Genomic DNA, 20,551 nt, shown 5'->3' with positions numbered 1-20,551 from the left:
GGGGCTGGAGAGATGGCTCAGTGGTTAAGAGCATTGCCTGCTCTTCCAAAGGTCCTGAGTTCAATTCCCAGCAACCACATGGTGGCTCACAACCATCTGTAATGAGGTCTGGTGCCCTCTTCTGGCCTGCAGGCACGCACAGACAGAATATTGTATACATAATAAATAAAAATAAATATTTAAAAAAATACAAAGAATCAATTAGACAAAGAGTTTGTTCTTCGGGAAAATCAACAAAATAGACAAACCTTTATCTAAACTAATCAAAAGGCAGAGAGAGAATATCCAAACTAACAAAATCAGAAATGAAAAGGGGGACATAACAACAGACATGGAGGAAATACAGAGGATCATCAGGTCATATTTTTAAAACCTGTACTCCACAAAATTGGAAAATTCCACTGAAATCAGGACCAAGACAAGGTTTTCCATTCTTTCCATATCTATTCAATATAGTTCTTGAGGTCCTAGCTAGAGCAATAAGACACCAAAGGGAGATCAAGGGGATACAAATTGGAAAAGAAGAAGTCAAACAACCTAGATGCCCCTAGACCAAAGAATGGATAAGGAAAATGTGGTACACTGACACAATGGAGTACTACACAGCAGAAAAAAATAATGACAGTTTGAATTTTGCAAGAAAATGAATGGAGCTAGAAAACATTATTTTGAATGAGGTAACCCAGACACAGAAAGACAATTACCACATGTACTCACTCATAAGTGGTTTTGAAACATAAAACAAAGAAAGCTAGCCTATAAATCACAATCCCAGAGAACTTAGACAACAATGAGGACACTAAGAAAGACTTACATAGATATATAATCTATATGGGAAGTAGAATGTATAAAAAGACAAGACCTCCGAAGTAAATTGGGAGCATGGGGACTGAAGGGGGGAGGGGAGGGACAGGGAGGGGAACAGAGAATAAAATAAAATAAACATCTCAGGATGTTCTCACTGGGGAAAACACTACACTCGACGGATGGATATCAGTCTTCCACCACTGCCCCGCTTATTTTTCTATTTGTTTGTTTGTTTTTGTTTGAAGCAAAGTTCTATTTACTATGTTACTAATAATACTGTCATTCTGGGGGGGGGGGGCTGGAGAAATGACTCAGTAGTTAAGAGTACTGACTGCTCTTCCAGGGGACCAGGGTTCAATTCCCAGCACCCACATGGCAGCTCACAACTGTCTGAAGATCCAGTTCCAGGGGATCTGACACCTTCACACCAATGCACATAAAATAAAGTTAAATAAACCATAAAAAATATTTTAAAATAAATAAATAGAAAATACTGTCATTCTGGAACATCTGGCAATGGAAGTTCTTGAGTACAACTGGTCAAATCACACACCTCTAATCCCAGCACTTGGGAGGCAGGAGAATCTCTCTGAGTTCAAGGCCAACCTGGTCCACAGCTAACAGAACTGGTAACCTAGTCTCAAAATACAAAAACAAAACAAAACAAAAAACTATAGTGTGGTGGTGGTGGCGCACACCTTTAATCCCAGCACTGGGGAGGCAGAGGCAGGCGGATCTCTGTGAGTTCGAGACCAGCCTGGTCTCCAAGAGCTAGTTCCAGGACAGGCTCCAAAGCCACAGAGAAACCCTGTCTCGAAAAACCAAAAAAAAAAAAAAAAAATTCTTGAACTTTTGCTACACTGTATACGTAATAAATAAATCTTTAAAAAAAATCAAAAATAAATAAATAAACCGGGCGGTGGTGGTGCACGCCTTTAATCCCAGCACTTGGGAGGCAGAGGCAGGCGGATCTCTGTGAGTTCGAGACCAGCCTGGTCTACAAGAGCTAGTTCCAGGACAGGCTCAAAAATCACAGAGAAACCCTGTCTCGAAAAACAAAACAAAAAAAAAAAAAAACTATTGTGTCTGGGGGCTGGAGAGATGGCTCAGAGGGTAAGAGCACTGACTGCTCTTCCAGAGGTCCTGAGTTAAATTCCCAGCAACCACATGGTGGCTCACAGCCATCTGTAATGAGACCTGGTGCCTTCCTTGCCAGCAGCACATTGTATGCTTAATAAATAAATCTTTATATTAAAAAAAAAACTATTATGTGTAACTTGGGCACTCACAAAATGACCCACTGTTACATGTGTTCGGCTGTGAAACACAAACTCACTCTTTCTGTGGGGTTCCTTTGCACTGCGGCTTCTTCAAGTTCAATAGTAACAAGCAGAAAGGCATTCAAGCTTGCTCATTTCAGCAACAGTAAGTGTTCTCATGAATAAATAATCATAGCGACTTCGGGCTTCTTCTGTTTTTGTTTCTTTTTTGTTTTGTCACAGTCGTTTATTTTTGTAATGCTAGGAATTGAAACCAGATGTGTGTGTAGACAAGCATTCTACCACTACCTCTCCTGAGCACACAGCAGTTTAAAGACTAGTTTCATCAAAAACATGCTAAGTATTTACTATAGGTTACATATGGACATATTATTCTTCCTGAAGTCCTAGGATTAAAAGTGTGTGCCACCACTCCCTGGCCTGTGCTGCTGACTAGTGTGACTTTTCTGTCCTGTGATCTTCAGGCAAGCTTTCACTTATTGAAAAACAAATAATATACTACTATAGTAAACATGAGGAATAAGCCTATTCTTTCATCACCTGATTGAGAAAACTCCAAATAACACACTGTATGGAAGATGCTGGCGGTGGATTTGATCTCTGTTCTTCAGGAAGAATAATAATTCATATAGAGCAGAAAAATAGTCTCCTTTGAGAAGGAACCTGTGCTCCAAGCCCAGACTCAACCCCAGAAGCCATACGGTAGAACTGACCTCTGAAAGTTGTTCTCCAACCTCCACAAGTTCACCATGGCATTCATGCGAAGCCCCTAGCCTACATTAAGAAATGTAAAAAGAAAAAATTTTAAGACAAGGATGAATGAATGTTCATGGTTCATCAAGGATATTGGAGATTCAGAACACCAATACTGTATTTCACCAGGCTTGACCAATTGACTTCTAGACACTCTTTTATTTTCCTTTCTTTCTTCTTTTTTTTAAAATACAGAGTCTCATATAGACCAGGCTAGCCTCCAACACACCATGAAGACAAGGCTGGCCTTTAATTCCTGATCCTCCTGCCTCCATCTCAAAACAATTTGTATTACAGATATGCTCAACCACATCAGGCTCAAGTCACCTACTCCCAAGTGTGTGTGTAAATGGGGTGAGTAGGGAGGGCGCCAATGTCAGGTGTCTTCCTAACAGCTCTTCATTTTGGCTTTCTAAAGATTTTTTTATTTGTATGAATGTTTTACATATGTGTGTGTGTGTGTGTGTGTGAAAAACATGTATGCCTGATGCTCAAGGAGATCAGAAGAAGGCATCAGATCCCCTGGAACTGTAGATACAGATGGCTGTGAGCTGAATGTAAGTATTGGGAAGCAAACTCAGGTCCTCTGCAAGAGCAGTAAGTACTCTTAAGGATTAAGCTATTGCTCTAGGACCTCTTCATTTCAGTTTTTGTGAGACAAGTTCTCTCACAGAACCTGTGCTGCCCCAACTTGGCTTCACTGGCAGACCAGGAAGCTTCAGGGATCCTCCAGTCTCCACCCCAGAACTGATGTTACAGGTACATGCCACTGCGTCTATGAGGGCTGAGAATCTGAACTTGGGTCCTTGTGCATGTGCAGCAATTACTTCACCAACAGAGCCATCTCCACAGCCCTAATTCATGTACTCTCTATTGATTATTTCAAGACATAAATGAAAATGTATTTATATTAAGCTGGGCAGTGGTGATACACACCTTTAAACTCAGTACTAAGCAGGCAAAGGCAGGCAAATCTCTGTAAATCCAAACTCAGCCTGGTCTTCACTGCAAATTACAGGACAGTCAAGGCCTCATAGAGAAACTGTCTCAAGGGGAAAAAAACTGAAGAAAACATATTCATTAAAGATGCCAAACTGTGGTGGTGCATGCCTTTAATCCAAGCACTCAGAAGGCAGAGGAAGGGTGTCCAGCCTGGTCTACAGAGTGAGTTCCAGGACAGCCAGGACTATACAGAATCTTTAGGGATGATATTTCACAATCATCCTTGGTAATTGTCCAGTATCCTGTTGTCAGTAAGTTGTAACATGCAATCCATATCCCTCCTGTCACCAATTAAAATATATTCCCTCTTGTCCTGTTTTCTGCGGAAAGAGATCATCTGCTTTATACCACTTGAACGATAGCCCTGCAAGAGATTATAAAACACAGAAGTTCATTTCACACAGCTTCATGTAAACACAATATGGCTTTATTTTTATTTTTTTAAATGATTTATTTAACTTTATTTTATGTGCATTGGTGTGAAGGTATCAGATCTTGTGGAACTGTATTTTCAGACAGCTGTGAGCTGCCATGTGTGTGCTGGGAATTGAACCTGGGTCCTCTGGAAGAGCAGTCAGACCACAATATGGCTTTATATGGGTCACCTTAGACAAAGAACATGATTAAGAATCTTAAATTCTTAATTCTATCCCTTACTGACTCTAAGGATGACAGGAAGTTAAAAATCACACAGATGCTGAACTTCTATTATCCCATCAGTAAAGTGCAAATAGTTAACCAGATTGCTTGACAAGCCCAGTTCCTCAAAAAGCAATATATGCAAGAGAATCTGGTTGCTATGGGCGGTATAACAGGAAGATTCAAAGCCATCTTTTATACAAAGAATCCAAGGCCAGCCTGGGCTACATAAGACACTATCTAAAGTTTAGAAAAACTTTAGAGAGACTGACTTCAAGTCCCAATTTTGGCCCACCAACAACTCTCATATCCATACGCTTTATGGAAGCTACAGATGTTCATTTTGATCTCTGATTTAAGAAGAATCATTTTGGGATCCAGCAATACCACTCTTGGGAATATACGCAAGAGATGCTCAATCATACTACAAAAGCATTTGTTCAACTATGTTCATAGCAGAGTTATTTGTAATAGCCAGAACCTGGAAACAACCTAGATGCCCTTCAATGGAAGAATGGATAAAGAAAGTGTGGCACATCTACACATTAGAATACTACTCAGTGGTAAAAAACAACGACATCTGGAATTTTGCATACAAATAGATGGAAATAGAAAACACTGTTCTGAGTGAGATAACCCAGACCCAAAAATACAAATATGGTATGTACTCACTCATTAGTGGATTCTAGCCATAAACAAAGGACATTGAGCCTATAGTTCGCGATCCTAGAAAAGCTAAGTAATAAGGTGAACCCAAAGGAAAACATGTATAGATCCTCTTGGAAGTTGGAAGCAGACAAGATAGCCAGGCAAAAGTTGGGGTAGGAATGGGATGGGGGAAGGGGAGAGAGGGAGAGAGAAGGGAGAAGGGAAGGATTGGGAAGAGCTTGGGAGAATGGGATGGTTGAGATGGAGGAAGGACGGATATGGGAGCAAGGAAGAAGATATCTTAATTAAGGGAGCCACTCTGGGGTTGGCAAGAGGCTTGGAAAATTTTATTATAAAAATTTAAAAAAGAAGAAGAATCATTTGGGGCTGGAAAGATGGCTTAGCAGTTAAGAGTATTATCTACTCTTCCAGAGGACCTGGGTTCAATTCCCAACAACCAAATGACAGCTCAGAACCATCCAACACCTTCTTCTGCCAATTGTGAGTACTAGGCACACATATGGTACACAGATGTATACACAGGTAAGACACCCATAACACACAAAATAAAAATATTTCTTTAAAAAAGAATCATCTTGTATTTTAAGACAAGATGTCCTTTTGTTGTCTAGGTTGCCCTCCAACTTGTAGCAATCCTACCTCCATCTCCCAAGTCCTAGATTACAGGCATAAGCAACCATGCCAGGCTTGGGAAGAAATGTTTTGTTTTTGTTTTTGTTTTGAGACAGTGCTTGTTATGTAGTCCCTAGCATGTCTGGTACTTGCTATAGCACAGACCAGCATTAAATTCATGGTAATCCTCCTGCCTTAGTCTCCCAGGTACTGGAATTATAGGTGTGCACCATTACATTCAGCAAGAATCTTAAACAAGAAACATGACTAATACATTGCCATAAGACTCCTTCTAAGAATAGACCTAAATAACTGAGAGTATTTCATGTACATGCATATTCACAGCAGTACTGTTTCCACAAAAGTAAATAAAGGTGAAAAAGTTCAACTGTTCATAAAGAGATAAATAGATCAGTCATGATAAGTATACAATGAAATATTATTATTAGCCATTAAAAGAAATAAAAGTACTGACATGGTACTCCTGTGGCTAACATTATGCTAAGTAAAGGAAACCAAACAGAAAGGTTACATATTACATACCATTTACATGAAAGATCCAGAATAAGCCAGAATGGTAGTGCACACCCTTAACCTCTGCACTTGGAAGGTAGGGGCAAAAGAGTCAGAAATTCCAAATCCTCAGCTGTGTATTGACCTTGAAACCTTCTTAGGCCGCTACACCCTATCTCAAGATTAAAAGGAAGTTGAGTGGTGACAGCACACACCTATAATCCTAGCACTGGGGAGGCAGAGGCAGGTGCAACTCTGTAAATTCAAGGCCAGCCTGGTCTACAAAGTGAGTTCTAGGACAGCAAGAACTAAACAGAGAAACTCTGTCTCCAAAAAGAAAGAAGGAAGGAAGGAAAGAGGGAGGGAGGGAAGGAAAGAAGAAAGGAAGAAAAACAAAGAACTAAAGGAAGGAGGAAGAGAAGTGGGTCAATGGTGTCCCACAACTTTAATCCCAGCAGTTAGAAGTCAGAGGCAGGCAGATCTCTCTGAGCTCAAAGACAGCCTGGTCTACAGAGCTAGTTCTAGTACAACTAAAGCTACAAAGAGAAACACTGTCTCATAAACTCAAGACACCACTCCCCACCGGAAAAAAGACAAATCTAGTGATGTGTACCTAGTGTACCCGTAACCTCAGAATTTAGAGGGTAAGCAGAAGAAGCATTAAAGCAAATTTGAGGCCAGTCATGGCTACATATCAAGACCTTGCCTAAAAAAAAAAAAAAAGAGAGAGAGAGAGATGGGTGACAGTTGTGCACCCCTTTAATCTCAGCACTAGGGAGGCAGAGACAGGAGGATCTCTGTGATTTCAGACCAGACTGGTCTACAAAGCAAGTTCCAGGACTCCAAAGCTACACAGAAACTCTTTTCCAAAAAACAAAAGAAAAGAAAAAGAAATCAGTAAGTAAAAAAGATTGTTAGGAGAACTAGAAGCCAGGCATCATGGCAAAACAAAGCCTGTAGTCTTAGCACTCAGGAGGCAGGACAATCTCAGGCTGGAGATACAGTGAAACTCAAAAGAGAGAGAGAGAAAGAAAAGAGAAAGGGAAAGAAACAAAAGCAGTAAGGACAAAATAAAAATAAAGAATGAACTTGAAGGCTCAAGTCATATTGGGCGGGAAGATGAAAAAAGAAAGGTCAAAGATAGCACAGGTTTAAAGTACAGAGTAGAAAAACCTTTACCCTCCAAGGCCAACGTTTAAAGATCATAAGAATCATTTCTCAAACCACCACAAAAGTTCTGCCTACCCTACCCCCTTTCTCTTTTACAACCTCCTAGTAAGCTACCAAAAACAAAAAAACAAAAAAAAATTAAAGCAGCACAGCTTTTTGCAGGGAGACTGGCTACAGTGAAAACGTGAGGGCCATTTCCACTTCTTCCCTCTCTATTCCTTTAACCCACTTCTGCCCAGCTCCTGACCCTGCAGTCCTTCGCCCTTGCTATAAGCATCAATGATCTGGGTTGCCAAATCCAACAAAATACAGCTGACTGGGCTGTTCTCTGCTTCTACAGTGACAGCCTCTCAGGCTTCCTTATCCTTAGGACTCAGTCCTGAGCTCCCCTCACCCTACTCTATTCTTTTCCCTAGGTGAGCTCATTCATTTCCAATCCCATCCAGACTTAGCTCCAGCACCACTTTCTGAGTCAGTCAAAGACAGCCTACTCAAAGTCTCCACGTGTGCTTCACTAGCATCTCATGTTTGGTGTGATCAAAACCAAAGTCTTCATTCCACTTCTCAATTCATCAAAAACTCTTCTTCCTACTGTTTCCATGTGAAATGTGGCACCTTCACCCACCCAGATGCTCTCAATAGAAACCTGGGCTCATCTCTGACACCTCCCTCCTCCCACACATCCAGTCCATCATTAGGTCTTCTTTGTACTGATTCTAAAATACATACTGAATCTGTCTATTTACTGCTACAGCCTAATCTAAACTATCATTAGCTTTTGCCTGGGCTACTGAATTGCTTCCCAACTATGCTTCCCCCATTTCTTTCTTTCCAAACCATTCCTCACATGGAAGCCAGCATAATGTTTTAAAAGTATATGTTAGATCATGACATTCATTCAAAAGCAGGTCATGGTAGTGGATACAACTGTGTGAAGACAAAGGCAAAAAACAGCATACTGCAAGACCCCACATCAAAACAAAACAAAATAAAACATAACTAAGCAAGGCCTGGTGGTACATGCCTGTCCCAGCACTCAGGAGACAGAAGCAGGCCTGGTCTACATAGTGAGTTCCAGGACAGCCAGGACTACACAGAAAGACCCTGTCTTGGGGAGATGGAGAGAGGGGAAAAAGAATCCTATAATCTAGGGGATCAAGAGCAGGAAATGATGGCACCAAGCTGCTCAAACCCCAATACAAACTAGCTGTATAAATAGAGGAAACTACTTCACATCTATGTGCCAACAAATGCCATACCTATAAAATGGTGAGAGTAAGAGAACCTATAGCTGGCCTCTAATCCCAGCACTCACAAACCTGAGGCAGAAAGATTATAAGACCAGCCTAGCGGGGCTGGAGAGATGGCTCAGTGGTTAAGAGCATTGCCTGCTCTTCCAGAGGTCCTGAGTTCAATTCCCAGCAACCACATGGTGGCTCACAACCATCTATAATGAGATCTGATGCCCTCTTCTGGTCTGGTGGCATCCATGCAGATAGAACACTGTATCCATAATAAATAAATAAATCTTTTAAAAAAAAAAAAAGACCAGCCTAGAGTACATAGCACGACCATATCTTGAACAAAAATAGGGTACCTACATCATAAAAGTATAATGCAAAAAATTGAATCAATGACACTGAATCTTTCCTGTACCATTGGGCACAGTGTTCAATATATAAGAGTTTTATTTAACATATCCACATCATGAAAAAAAAAAGAGTTTTATTTATTTATTTTGGTTTTTTCAAGACAGGGTTTCTCTGTAGCTTTGGAGCCTTTCCTGGAACCAGTTCTTATAGACCAGGCTAGCCTCGAACTCACAGAGTGCTGGGATTAAAGACATAAGCCACCACCACCCGGCACAACTGTATATTTTAACAATCAAACTGAGAGGTTAAGAGCTAATGAGCAGGGGGCTGGAGAGATGGCTCAGTGGTTAAGAGCATTGCCTGCTCTTCCAAAGGTCCTGAGTTCAATTCCCAGCCACCACATGGTGACTCACAACCATCTGTGATGAGATCTGACACCCTCTTCTGGTGTGCAGGCAACGGAGGCAGAATGTTGTATACATAATAAGTAAATAAATAAATAATAAAAGAAAGAGCTAATGAGCAATGATCCTGTGATTTATAACAAAGCTACCCACTTACAGAAACAGTAGCAGCATGATCCTAAGAGTCTGGGCCGGCTGTGGTAGTACATGCCAACACTTGAGAGGCTGAGGCTGGAGAATCACAAGCTCAAAGTTTGTCTAGACTACACAAGAAACTATGACCCAGTGAAGGAGAGACAAAAAAAAAAAACAACAAAAAAAAAAACTATTGTTGCCGGGCGGTGGTGGCGCACTCCTGTAATCCCAGCACTTGGGAGGCAGAGACAGGCGGATCTCTGTGAGTTCGAGGCCAGCCTGGTCTACCAAGGGAGTTCCAGGACAGGCTCCAAAGCTACAGAGAAACCCTGTCTCGAAAAACCAAAAAAAAAAAAAAAAACAAAAAAAAACTATTGTTTTCTTTTGTTAGAACCTAGCCTCCACTGCCCTAGAACTAGCTTAGGGATCTAAGGATGACCTTGAATTCCTGATCCTCAGCTAGACCAAAATTCCCCAGTTTGCTTCTCAAATCAAACATGCATGTGTCCCATAGCCAGGGAGAACACTTTATCCAGCAGAATAAACAAAATCACAAAAAGTAAATTTTCCTTAGTAAATTTTAAAAAGAGAAGCACAATTTCAATGAGCAACAGTAAAACAATCTTTGCAAAAGGTTTCTAATTTTTTGGCAAAAGAACCCAAACAAGATAGTGGGTATTATTTTATACACATTCAACAAGAGCCTAAAGTCTCCTCTCAATGTCAGAAGTCTTCTAAATGTATTCCCTAACCTAAGGCTGCATGCTTCAACTTATTATCTGGCACAAATGCACCTATAGACAAATATTCTGCACCCAAATTCACCAACTAAACACAACCTTTATAGAATATGTAATTGAAAAAAAAACTAATAAATAAATGAGAATTAAATTCAAGTTACATTACAAGTAAAAGGCTTAAAAGTCATAATCAAGAATGCTAGTATCATGCCAGGCGGTGGTGGCGCACGCCCTTAATCCCAGCACTTGGGAGGCAGAGGCAGGAGGATCTCTGTGAGTTCCAGGCCAGCCTGGTCTACAAGAGCTAGTTCCAGGACAGGCTCCAAAGCTATAGAGAAACCGTCTTGAAAAACCAAAAATAAACAAACAAACGAAAATGCCAGTATCAAAACCAATGTCACCATACAGATTCAGACAAATAGTACATGCACCAAATTTCTACGGTAGTCAGGCATAGTGGAGCAGCCTGTAATCCTAACACTTAGGAAGCTAAGGAGGGAGGATTATGAACTGTAGTTCAACTTGGACAACACAGTAAGACCTATCTCAGAACCAGGCGGTGGTGGCACACATCTTTAATCCCAGCACTTGGGAGGCAGAGACAGGCGGACCTCTGTCTGAGTTTGAGGCTAGCCTGGTCTACAGATTTGAGTTCCAGAACAAGTTCTAAAGCTACAAAAGAAACCCTGTCTTAAAACAAACAAACAAAAAACAAAGACCTATCTCAGAAAAAAGGGGGGGGGAGATTTTCACTGAGATGGCAGAAAAGGAATATAAGCAGTTATAATACCACTCCTGCAGCCTTCCAGGGAGAGCATGGCTGCCATGAAAGGAACACCAGTGCCTGCCTCCTTCGTCTCTTCAGCAGATTCCTAGTCAACTACACTTTGCCCTGAAATAAACACATCATTGATCTAATGTAGGTAATGAGCTTTCAAAAAGTAGTTACAGAAAATAAGCAAGCCTGAAAGGTACGTGATGAAAGATAGTCACAACCAAAACATAGTTTGATGAGGGGGTTAGGGATGTAGCTCAGCTGAGAGAGTTCTTGCCTGGCAAGCACAAAGTCCTGATATGATCTCTGGTACTGAAAAGATCAAGTGTGTTAGTTAGCTCATGCTTGTAATCCCAGTATTTGGAAGGTAGAAGTAACAGAATTGGGAATTCGAGGACATTCTGGGCTACATAATACCTGTCTCAAAATGCAAAAACAGCCAAGCGGTGGTGGTGCACATCTTTAATCCCAGCACTCGGGAGGCAGAGGCAGGCGGATCTCTGTGAGTTCGAGACCAACCTGGTCTACAAAGCAAGTTCCAGGACAGCTAGGACTGTTACACAGAGAAACCCTTTCTAAAAAAGTTGATGTAGAGAAGTATCTTATTAGTTCTAAGAACAAGCCAGAAAGTATTTACCCCGTCCCTACAAACACAGAAGCCAAGACTAACTGCAAGGAGGGGAGGTCTGCAGCACCCAAAATAGCAGTTCCAAACACAGATGCCTGTCTACATGCACACTGGGAAGGCAAGAATTGCAACAATGAACCACCGATGCTCTTCATGCAGTGGGAAGCTCATCCTGGATTGGCCTGTGTTCGCTCACCTCTATCCTCCATGACTGCCGTAAGTCTTCCTTGAAAGTAGAAAGACTAACCCAAACGGCATCTAAGATTGCTGCTCTATGATAGCACAAAAGTAACACTTGAACAATTCTTTTAATTCTTTTTATTTTTTTAATGAAAGATGAGTTCACGACTGCTGGGGTTTTTATTATCATCATCATCACATCTAATTATTGGAAGGAGAGGAAAGGAACCACAAATGACACATGAGACAATGCATGCAATAGCATACACGTGATAATCAAAAGATAACTTGCAAAAGAAGGTTCTCCCATTATACCCAGTGGGTCCTAGAATGGAACTCAGATCATCAGGTTTGGTGGAAAGTAAAGTACCTTTACCCTTACCAGGCCTTTTTATTATTATTAATTTTGTTTTCCAAGACAGGCTCTCTCTGTGTAGCCCTGGCTGTCCTGGAACTTGCTCTGTAGACCAGACTGACCCATGACCCAACTCTGAGATCCGCCTGCCTCTGCCTCCTGAGTGCTGGAATTAAAGGTGTGTGTCACCCACCCAGCTTATCTTGTTTAAAGCAATTTCTCACACAGACACTTTCACTAAAAAGAAATATTACAATACAGTCAACTATTGCACTCTGGTATAGCCTGAAGCCTTGATCCTACCAAAGTGTTTCAAGCTTTACTAAAACTGGGTCCAGGGTTGGAGCGATGGCTCAGCAGTTAAGATCACTTGTTGCTCTTGCAAAGGACCCAAGTCTAGTTCCCAGCATACACACGATACTCACATCCATCCTTAACTCTAGCTCCAGAGGATCCCAACAGTCTTTTCTGAACTCCCACTTTACCAGGCACTGACATGGTGCACATACATATGGACAGGCAAAACATACATACCAAATAAATAAATCAGGGGGAAAAAAAGGTGGAGTCCCATAAAACCCTACTGTAACCATATGTACCAGAACATTTGGGTAAGAATAGGGTCACAGGCATATATGACCGTGTCTGGCTTTTTGCTTGTTTGTTTGAGACAGAGTTTCTCCATGTAGACCTGGCTGTCCGGGAACTACTCTGTAGACCAGACTGACCTTGAACTCAGATATCAGACTGCCTCTACCTGCCCAGGGATTACAGGCAAGCACCCAACTCTGCCTCTGCCACCACCATCACCTGGCTCTGTCTGGCTTTTGACATATGAATGTTAAGGAAAACCTGGCAGTGGTGGCACACACCTATAATTGCTGCACTCTGGAGGCAGGGGCAGGTGGATCTCTGAGAGTTCAAGACCAGCCTGGGAGCTGGAGAGATGGCTCAGAGGTTAAGAGCATTGCCTGCTCTTCCAAAGGTCCTGAGTTCAATTCCCAGCAACCACATGGTGGCTCACAACCATCTGTAATGGGCTCTGGTGCCCTCTTATGGCCTGCGGGGATACACACAGACAGAATATTGTATACACAATAAATAAATATTTAAAAAAAAAAAAGACCAGCCTGGTCTACAAAATGAATTCCAGGACATCCAGAGCTGTTACAGAGAAACCCTGTCTCAAACAAACAAACAAACAAACAAAAATTCAAACTCTCAGGTCCTTCCTTATCCACTGAACCATCTCTCAGCTACAAATCGTAACTTCTCAAAAGAAAAAAGATAGTTTTGGTCTGTGTTCTCTAGTTTTGTGAACTTCACACAAGTTACAGTTATCTGGGAAGAGGAACTTTGAGAAGATTGGTTTGTAGACAAGCCTGTGGGGGCATCTTCTTTATTAATGACTGAGAGGGCCCAGTACAGTGAGGGCAGAACCATCTTGGGATGTGTGAAACAGCAAACTGAGCAAGCCATGAGAAGCCAAGAAGGAGCATTCCTCAAGACCTCAACCCCTCGTCAGGCGGTGGTGATGCACGCCTTTAATCCCAGCACTCGGGAGGCAGAGGTAGGTGGATCTCTGTGAATTCGAGGCCAGCCTGGTCTACAAGAGCTAGTTCCAGGACAGGCTCCAGAGCTACAGACAAACCCTGTCTCGAAAAACCAAAAAAAGACCTCAGCCCCAGTGTCTGCCTCCAGGCCCATGCCTTGAGTTCCTCCCTGATTTACTTAAATGACTGACGAAGGACTTCGATGTGCAAGGATTAAGCTGAAATAAACCCTTTCCTCCCCAAATTGTTTTTGGTCATAGTGTTTTATCACAACAAAAGAAACCCTAACCAAGACAACCAAGACATGGTCTCTCTGGTTTCAAGAGCAGAAGAAAAATGACAAAGGGAACGTCACTGGAGGTCACCATAAGAAGACACACATCCTGCCATTGTGGCTTTCAGGTCTTCAGCCTGCAGAAGTCAATCTGACGCAAATGAAGCAACTTTGTCAAGCATGTCTGACTGGAAGGCCAAACAAGGGTAATAGATGAAACACTCTCAGGACTAGGTGAATGAGGCACCTAAAAATTGTCTACTGCAGATTCAGACAAGGACTCCATGAAGGAATGGTATCTAAACCTAAGAGAGGCAGCATCCAATTCCAAACACGTATGCCTTTCATTGGGAAAGTAAGAATTCCTCCACTCATCCTAAGGTAGCTCAAGCTCTAATTAACTTGAGAGTGAAAGGCTAAAAAAGAGACAAACAAACAAAACCCTGTAAGTTAGCCAGAGGTAGGGCACACTTCTGGACAAGCAGAGGTCAAGAACTGAAAGCACTGAGCTTGAGGAGGGGAGCTAAAGATGAGGACAACTAGAGAACTTCAGTTTGTTACAGTTACACTTTCCCGTTGGCTTTGTTTTGAGTATGTTAAACCACAAGACAAAAACATTTATCTTATTCCAAAATAACTTTATCAAGTTGAGACCTACCTTTAAAAAAAGAGACCTTAGCCGGGCGATGGTGGCGCACGCCTTTAATCCCAGCACTCGGGAGGCAGAGGCAGGCAGATCTTTGTGAGTTCGAGACCAGCCTGGTCTACAAGAGCTAGTTCCAGGACAGGCTCCAAAGCCACAGAGAAACCCTGTCTCGAAAAACCAAAAAAAAAAAAAAAAAGAGACCTTGATATGTTGATATGTTGATTTTTTTTCTAATTTCTTTAAAAGTGATAGATGAGACAAATTATTGAATTAAACTGTGCCATTCGTGATGATACTGAATGAAGTCCATAAAAGTTTGGATTCAGGGCTGGAGAGATGGCTCAGTGGTTAAGAGCATTGCCTGCTCTTCCAAAGGTCCTGAGTTCAATTCCCAGCAACCACATGGTGGCTCACAACCATCTGTAAAGAGGTCTGGTGCCCTCTTCTGGCCTTCAGGCATACAGACAGAATATTGTATACTAAATAAATAAAAAAAAAAGTTTGGATTCGGCATTAATAAAGCTTAATAAAGGATAAATTAAATAATTAATTTAGTTAATTAATAAAGGATAAATAACAAAAGAATGAAAGTCTTATTTCCTTCACACACACTGAATACACTACAGACTATACAGTATAAGGACATAGGCTTTTGCTCTCTTAGTAAAAACAAGCAGTTGATTTCAGTGACTATGGTCACTCACAGGCTTTTATCTTTTTTGCTTTGCATTTGTTCTTTTGTTGTTGTTTTTGTTTGTTTGCTTCTTAAGACAGCCTTAGGATGTAACTCAGGCTGACCTAAAACTCAATTCCCAATCCTACTGCCTCAATCCCTGGAGAGTTGGAATTTAAGGTATGTACAGCCACATCTGTTTGAAGCCTCTATCTCTTAATTATCCCCAAGAACCATCTTACCAAAATACAGAATAATCAGTCATAATGTGAACGTTTCTGAAACATCAGGAGACAACCCAAAATGACTTTGGTCGACCCCAGGATTTAGCTTCAAATTGTGGTTCACACGGGTGAGCCCAGTACTGGAGAGGCAGAAGCGGGAAGATCAGGCGCTCAAGATCATCCTCAGCTACACAGTAAATCTGATACAAGAGAGAGACCCTGCCTCAAAAAAATTTTAAAAAAAGCGCACAAGAATTAATCAAGTAGGGGCTGGAGAGGTGGCTCTGAGTTTAAGAGCACTGACTGCTCTCCAGAGATCCTGAGTTCAATTTCCAGCAACCACATGGTGGCTCACAACATCTATAATAAGATCTGGTGCCCTCTTCTGGTGTGCATGTCATACATGCACACAGAACACTATATACATAATAAAATTTTTAAAAATCCTTAGAAAAAAATCAAGTGAAACTTGTAGGAAAAAGGTCTGGAGAGATGGCTCAGTGGTTAAGAGCACTGACTACTCTTCCAGAGGACTTGGGTTCAAGTCCTAGCACCCACATGGCAACTTACTCCAAGATATGACACTCTCACACAGACATACATGTACCAAAACACCTATGCAAATAAAATAAATTACACTTTTTTTTTAATTTTTTTTTTTTTTGGTTTTTCGAGACAGGGTTTCTCTGTGGCTTTGGAGCCTGTCCTGGAACTAGCTCTTGTAGACCAGGCTGGTCTCGAACTCACAAAGATCTGCCTGCCTCCGCCTCCCGAGTGCTGGGATTAAAGGCGTGCACCACCACCGCCCGGCTAAATTACACTTTTAAAAAGTGTAGGAAAAATTAGAGACACTTAAGAGTCTCAAATCCTGTAGCCTCACCCCCTACCAAGTTCTTTATATGCCTCAATTCAACATAACCCTCTACTAGTTATTTCTTAGAGAAACATAATGGGGCTGGAGAAATAGCTCAGCAGTTAAAGCATTGGCAGCTTTTTCAGAGGCCCTGAGTTCAATTCCCAGCACCCACATAATGGCTCACAAACATCTATGGGGTCTGATGCTCTCTTCTGGCCCGCAGGTATATATGCAGATAGAGCATCATATACATAAGATAAATCAACAAAAATAAGCAGAAACATTATACGATGTTTCCAACCTTCTTCTTCATGACATACATAGCAATCTCCATTTCTTATCTGGCATTCATTAGGAGTCACTAAGACACAACCTAAAACAATAAATTCCACGCAGGATCTATCAATTCCAATGGACTATGTTACTTCTGCCTCTACATTCTTTTGCATTTTTCCATAATAAAAGTTTGTTTCAAAAACTATATAATCTTAGCTTAGTTACCCACTAGAGTCTACTTCACTAATCCCTTATAAAAAATAGCAAGGTCTTGATAACTAAGAAATAGCTCATTATCAAAGGATTTGATTTTCATGGACCACCGAAATGGCTCAGAAGATAAAAGGGGATTGCTGTCAAGCCAGATGACCTGAATTCACTTGGGAATCATGTGGTGGAAAGAAAGAACTGAGTCCTGAAAACTGTCCTTTACATACATCGCAGGGCACACGCATGTGCAGACTGAGAGACAGACACACTGTGGATAGACGGTAGGTAGGTAGTAGGTAGGTGGTAGATAACCTTTACTTAAATCTTGCTGCTCTCAGGGCTAGGGGGTGCAGCTCCATGGCAAGCACATACATGAGGCCTTGGGTTCAAAATTCCCAGCACTACAAAAGAAGGGAAAGAACAGTAAATCTCACTGACCTTACACACACACACACACACACACATTAAAAAAAAATCAAAAAAACAAAAAAATTCTATTATCTCTCTAAAATTCATAAAAGGCATCCTATAATTGTGTAGAAGTAGACTTTCAGAATCTGTACTCCATAAAGATGTACAACTACAAATTCTACACTCTTTGCAAACTTATCCAGCCCAGAATAACCTCCAAGCCCTTTTTTTTTTAACAAACAATGACAGATTAGGATCATGACATTTGATCCAATGAAAACGAAATTAACAAAAAACCCTTAGACCTTAATGTTTCCAAGTTGGAAAAGAGAAACATAATGGAACTCACAAAAGTCATCTTCAATTTAATTATCTGTTTAAATAATTTCTACACACACACTTCTGAACTCTTGAGTAGAAAGTGACTAAACCACTAACCAAATATGAAAAGCAAAAACAAAAATTGTTTCACAAGAGACTTCTTGGATTCCCTTTGGATACTTCTTAGAAAAGGCCTTGACAAGAACCTAAATTCAAAGTCTTGACAATCTTCCATCCGGCACTAAGACTTAACACCATAGCAGAAAGTTCCAGAGGGCTAAAGGATGGATCAGTATCAATCAGAGGGGAAGTGGAAGCAAACAAAATTTCCTTGCTACTTTTGCTAAAGTGATACAAACTTTGAAAAAACAAATTCAGAAAAAATATCACTTGTTTAACTTCTGAAGCTTCCGGTGACAGAATATATGTTTCTAAGAGGAGCTCCAAACGATCAAATGAAAAGTCACTGTATGTAAAAACTGATAAGGAGAAAAAGAGGAAAAAGAGAAAAGTAAACCGTTAAAGACAAAAAAAAAACTTAAAGTGCATTTAAAGATCTGTCGGATTCATAAGGAAAAGTCACGTCTACACCTCTGCCTCAGTTTCCCTGCCCCAAATAAGCTAGAACGTAGCATTTCATTCCAACGAACCAGAGGGCCTTGTTTCACAAGCCTCCTGCAACTCAAAGGGGCCCTCTGAGGCTGGACTCAGTGGGGGGTCCCCAGAGCAACGGAGGCCTGACATCCGGAGCCCTAAGCTGGGAAAAAGGAGAAAGGGAATAGGGTCTAAGGGAGCCAACTCCAACAATCTGGGGGTGACGACACCCGTCCAGGACCCAACATCCCCACTCTACTGAACCCAGCCGGCAGCCTCAGCATCTCTCTCCCTCCTTCCGGCTTCTTGCTGAGTTCCGGGCCGCCCTCCGGCCGCGCCCCCGGGCGCAACCACCTTTACGCCGAGCCGCCCTTCGGGCCGCGCGCTCGCCCACCGGCCGGCGCCAAGGTCTCCTCCTGCCCGCAGCGGAAGGATGCAGGAGCGGGCCTGCCAGGCTCCTCCCGGGCCTACCTGCGAGACGGGTGAGAGCTCGGCCCGTAGACCAGCAGACGCAACGGGCTACGGAAGGAAGGCGGGAAGGGGCCGAAGGAAGCGAGGGATCCGCTCAGCCGACCGGCGGGAGAAAGCGGCCAGAGCCCGGGGCCTCCGGAATAACTCAGTTGTGAACCTGGCACCGCCGCCGCCGCCGCTCTAGAGACATCAACCAAGAAGACGCCGCAAAAGATCACAGAACACACGAACGCCCAGACATCAAAGGAAGAGCGCCCAGCAATCGTTCAAGGAACTGCAGCCGAGTGCCGAACAATGCTCAGGTCTTGATACAGGGCCGGCTGCCGTCCCAGGCATAAATAAACAAATTCAGATAGTAAGCTATATCGTAGAGTAAACTGTGTGTGATTCTGCCATTTTATGTTGGTGGCCAAGTGTTTAAGTAATTTAGAGAACTAAAGTTTTGAGACGGGCGCACGCCTGTAATCCCGGCATTTTAGGAAGAGGAGTAGACATAAGGATTCGGAGTTCAAAGTCATCCTCAGAATGAGCGTGAGGCCAACCTCGGCTATATGAAACCTCGTCTTAAGGTCTTAAGCGAAAAAAATAATTAGTCTTTTGTGAGCTTTTTGGTTGAAGATCAACTCATAGCAAAATAAAACTCGTCTTAATAGCTCACAGAATGCTTTACCCGTAGGTTCTCACACTACTTAGCCTAGTTGAACAAATGACTTCCACTCTTGATTCTTAGTTTCCTGTCAGAGCTGTAAAGTGCATTGAATAAGAGACAGGTGAAATGAAGAAAACAGTGAACAGTCTCTATGAATGCTCCAGTTTTACAAGCAAATCCAAGAGAAAATGGGAAAACTTAAGGTGGGAGGGAAAAGTTCCTGTATTGTTATTTAAAATCAGTCTCAATCTCAATCTCTCTCTCTCTCTCTCTCTCTCTCTCTCTCTCTCTCTCTCTCTCTCTCTCTCTCTCTCTCTCACACACACACACACACACACACACACACACACACACACACACTTTCTCTCTGGTTTTTCGAGACAGGGTTTCTCTATGTAACCTTGGCTGTCCTAGAATTGGCTCTGTAGACCAGGCTGGCCTCAAACTCACAGAATTCTTTCTTGAAGTATACGTACTTCTCTTTTATTTTCTTAGAACAATCTAAAACCACAGACCACAAATGGGCTTTTAGTTACCTAACTAGCTAGTTAACTAACTGGGTTTTAGGGTTGGGACTTAATGTAGCCTACTCTGGTCTTGAATTCTGTGTAGCCTACTACACAGAATTTGACTTTGAAATTCTGATGCGCTTGCTGCCCTGTTCCAAGTACTGCAAAAGACAGGGATGCACCACCGAGTGGATTTGTGGTGTGCCTGAGGGATTGATGAGCGCTCCTCTTGGTAGCCTGGCTGACTTGGAACTCACCATGTAACCCAAGCTGTCCTCCAGCTCAAGGCAATTCTTCTGCCTCAGCTTCCTGAGTGTTAGGATTATAAGTGACCATGCCTGGCTTCCTTTTTGTTGTTTTTCAGACAGAATCTCACTATGTAGTCCATATTGCTTCCAACTCATTCTTTTCCTCCCTCTGCCTTCCACCGGTTGCGATTACAGGAGTTTGCCACCATATCTGATTAGCAACTGTTTCTAACTATTGTACTGGCCAAGCTCCTTACTCTGGAATCTATCTATATGTTGTTCTAGGTATTTTTTTCATGTGATAGGCATTTGATACTCTTGAGAAGAGGCAATTATAGCATTATAATTTATAATTAGGTCATATTGGACACACGCAAACAAA

At 42.0% G+C, this 20,551-nt stretch overlaps 1 protein-coding gene across 10 annotated transcripts in view; it reads right to left on the bottom strand.

The window, feature by feature from the left end:
• Ambra1 (autophagy and beclin 1 regulator 1) overlaps window positions 1-18,988 on the bottom strand; it is a 191,468-nt gene extending 172,480 nt beyond the window's left edge. For 2 of the 10 annotated variants that reach the window (XM_075961404.1, XM_075961407.1), the window contains exon 1: window positions 18,764-18,966. The gene's annotated coding sequence lies outside the window, so the exon portion shown is untranslated. Of the gene's footprint in view, window positions 1-17,278; window positions 17,368-18,763 lie in introns of all 10 variants that reach the window. The other 8 variants (XM_075961402.1, XM_075961406.1, XM_075961399.1 and 5 more) reach the window with 8 other exon arrangements.
• Window positions 18,989-20,551: the final 1,563 nt, after the last annotated feature.

Source organism: Microtus pennsylvanicus, chromosome 2 (assembly GCF_037038515.1).
Source record: "Microtus pennsylvanicus isolate mMicPen1 chromosome 2, mMicPen1.hap1, whole genome shotgun sequence".
Lineage (NCBI taxonomy): Eukaryota > Metazoa > Chordata > Mammalia > Rodentia > Cricetidae > Microtus > Microtus pennsylvanicus.
The sequence above is the reverse complement of the archived record's forward strand: the minus strand, read 5'-3'. Positions and strand labels throughout refer to the sequence as shown.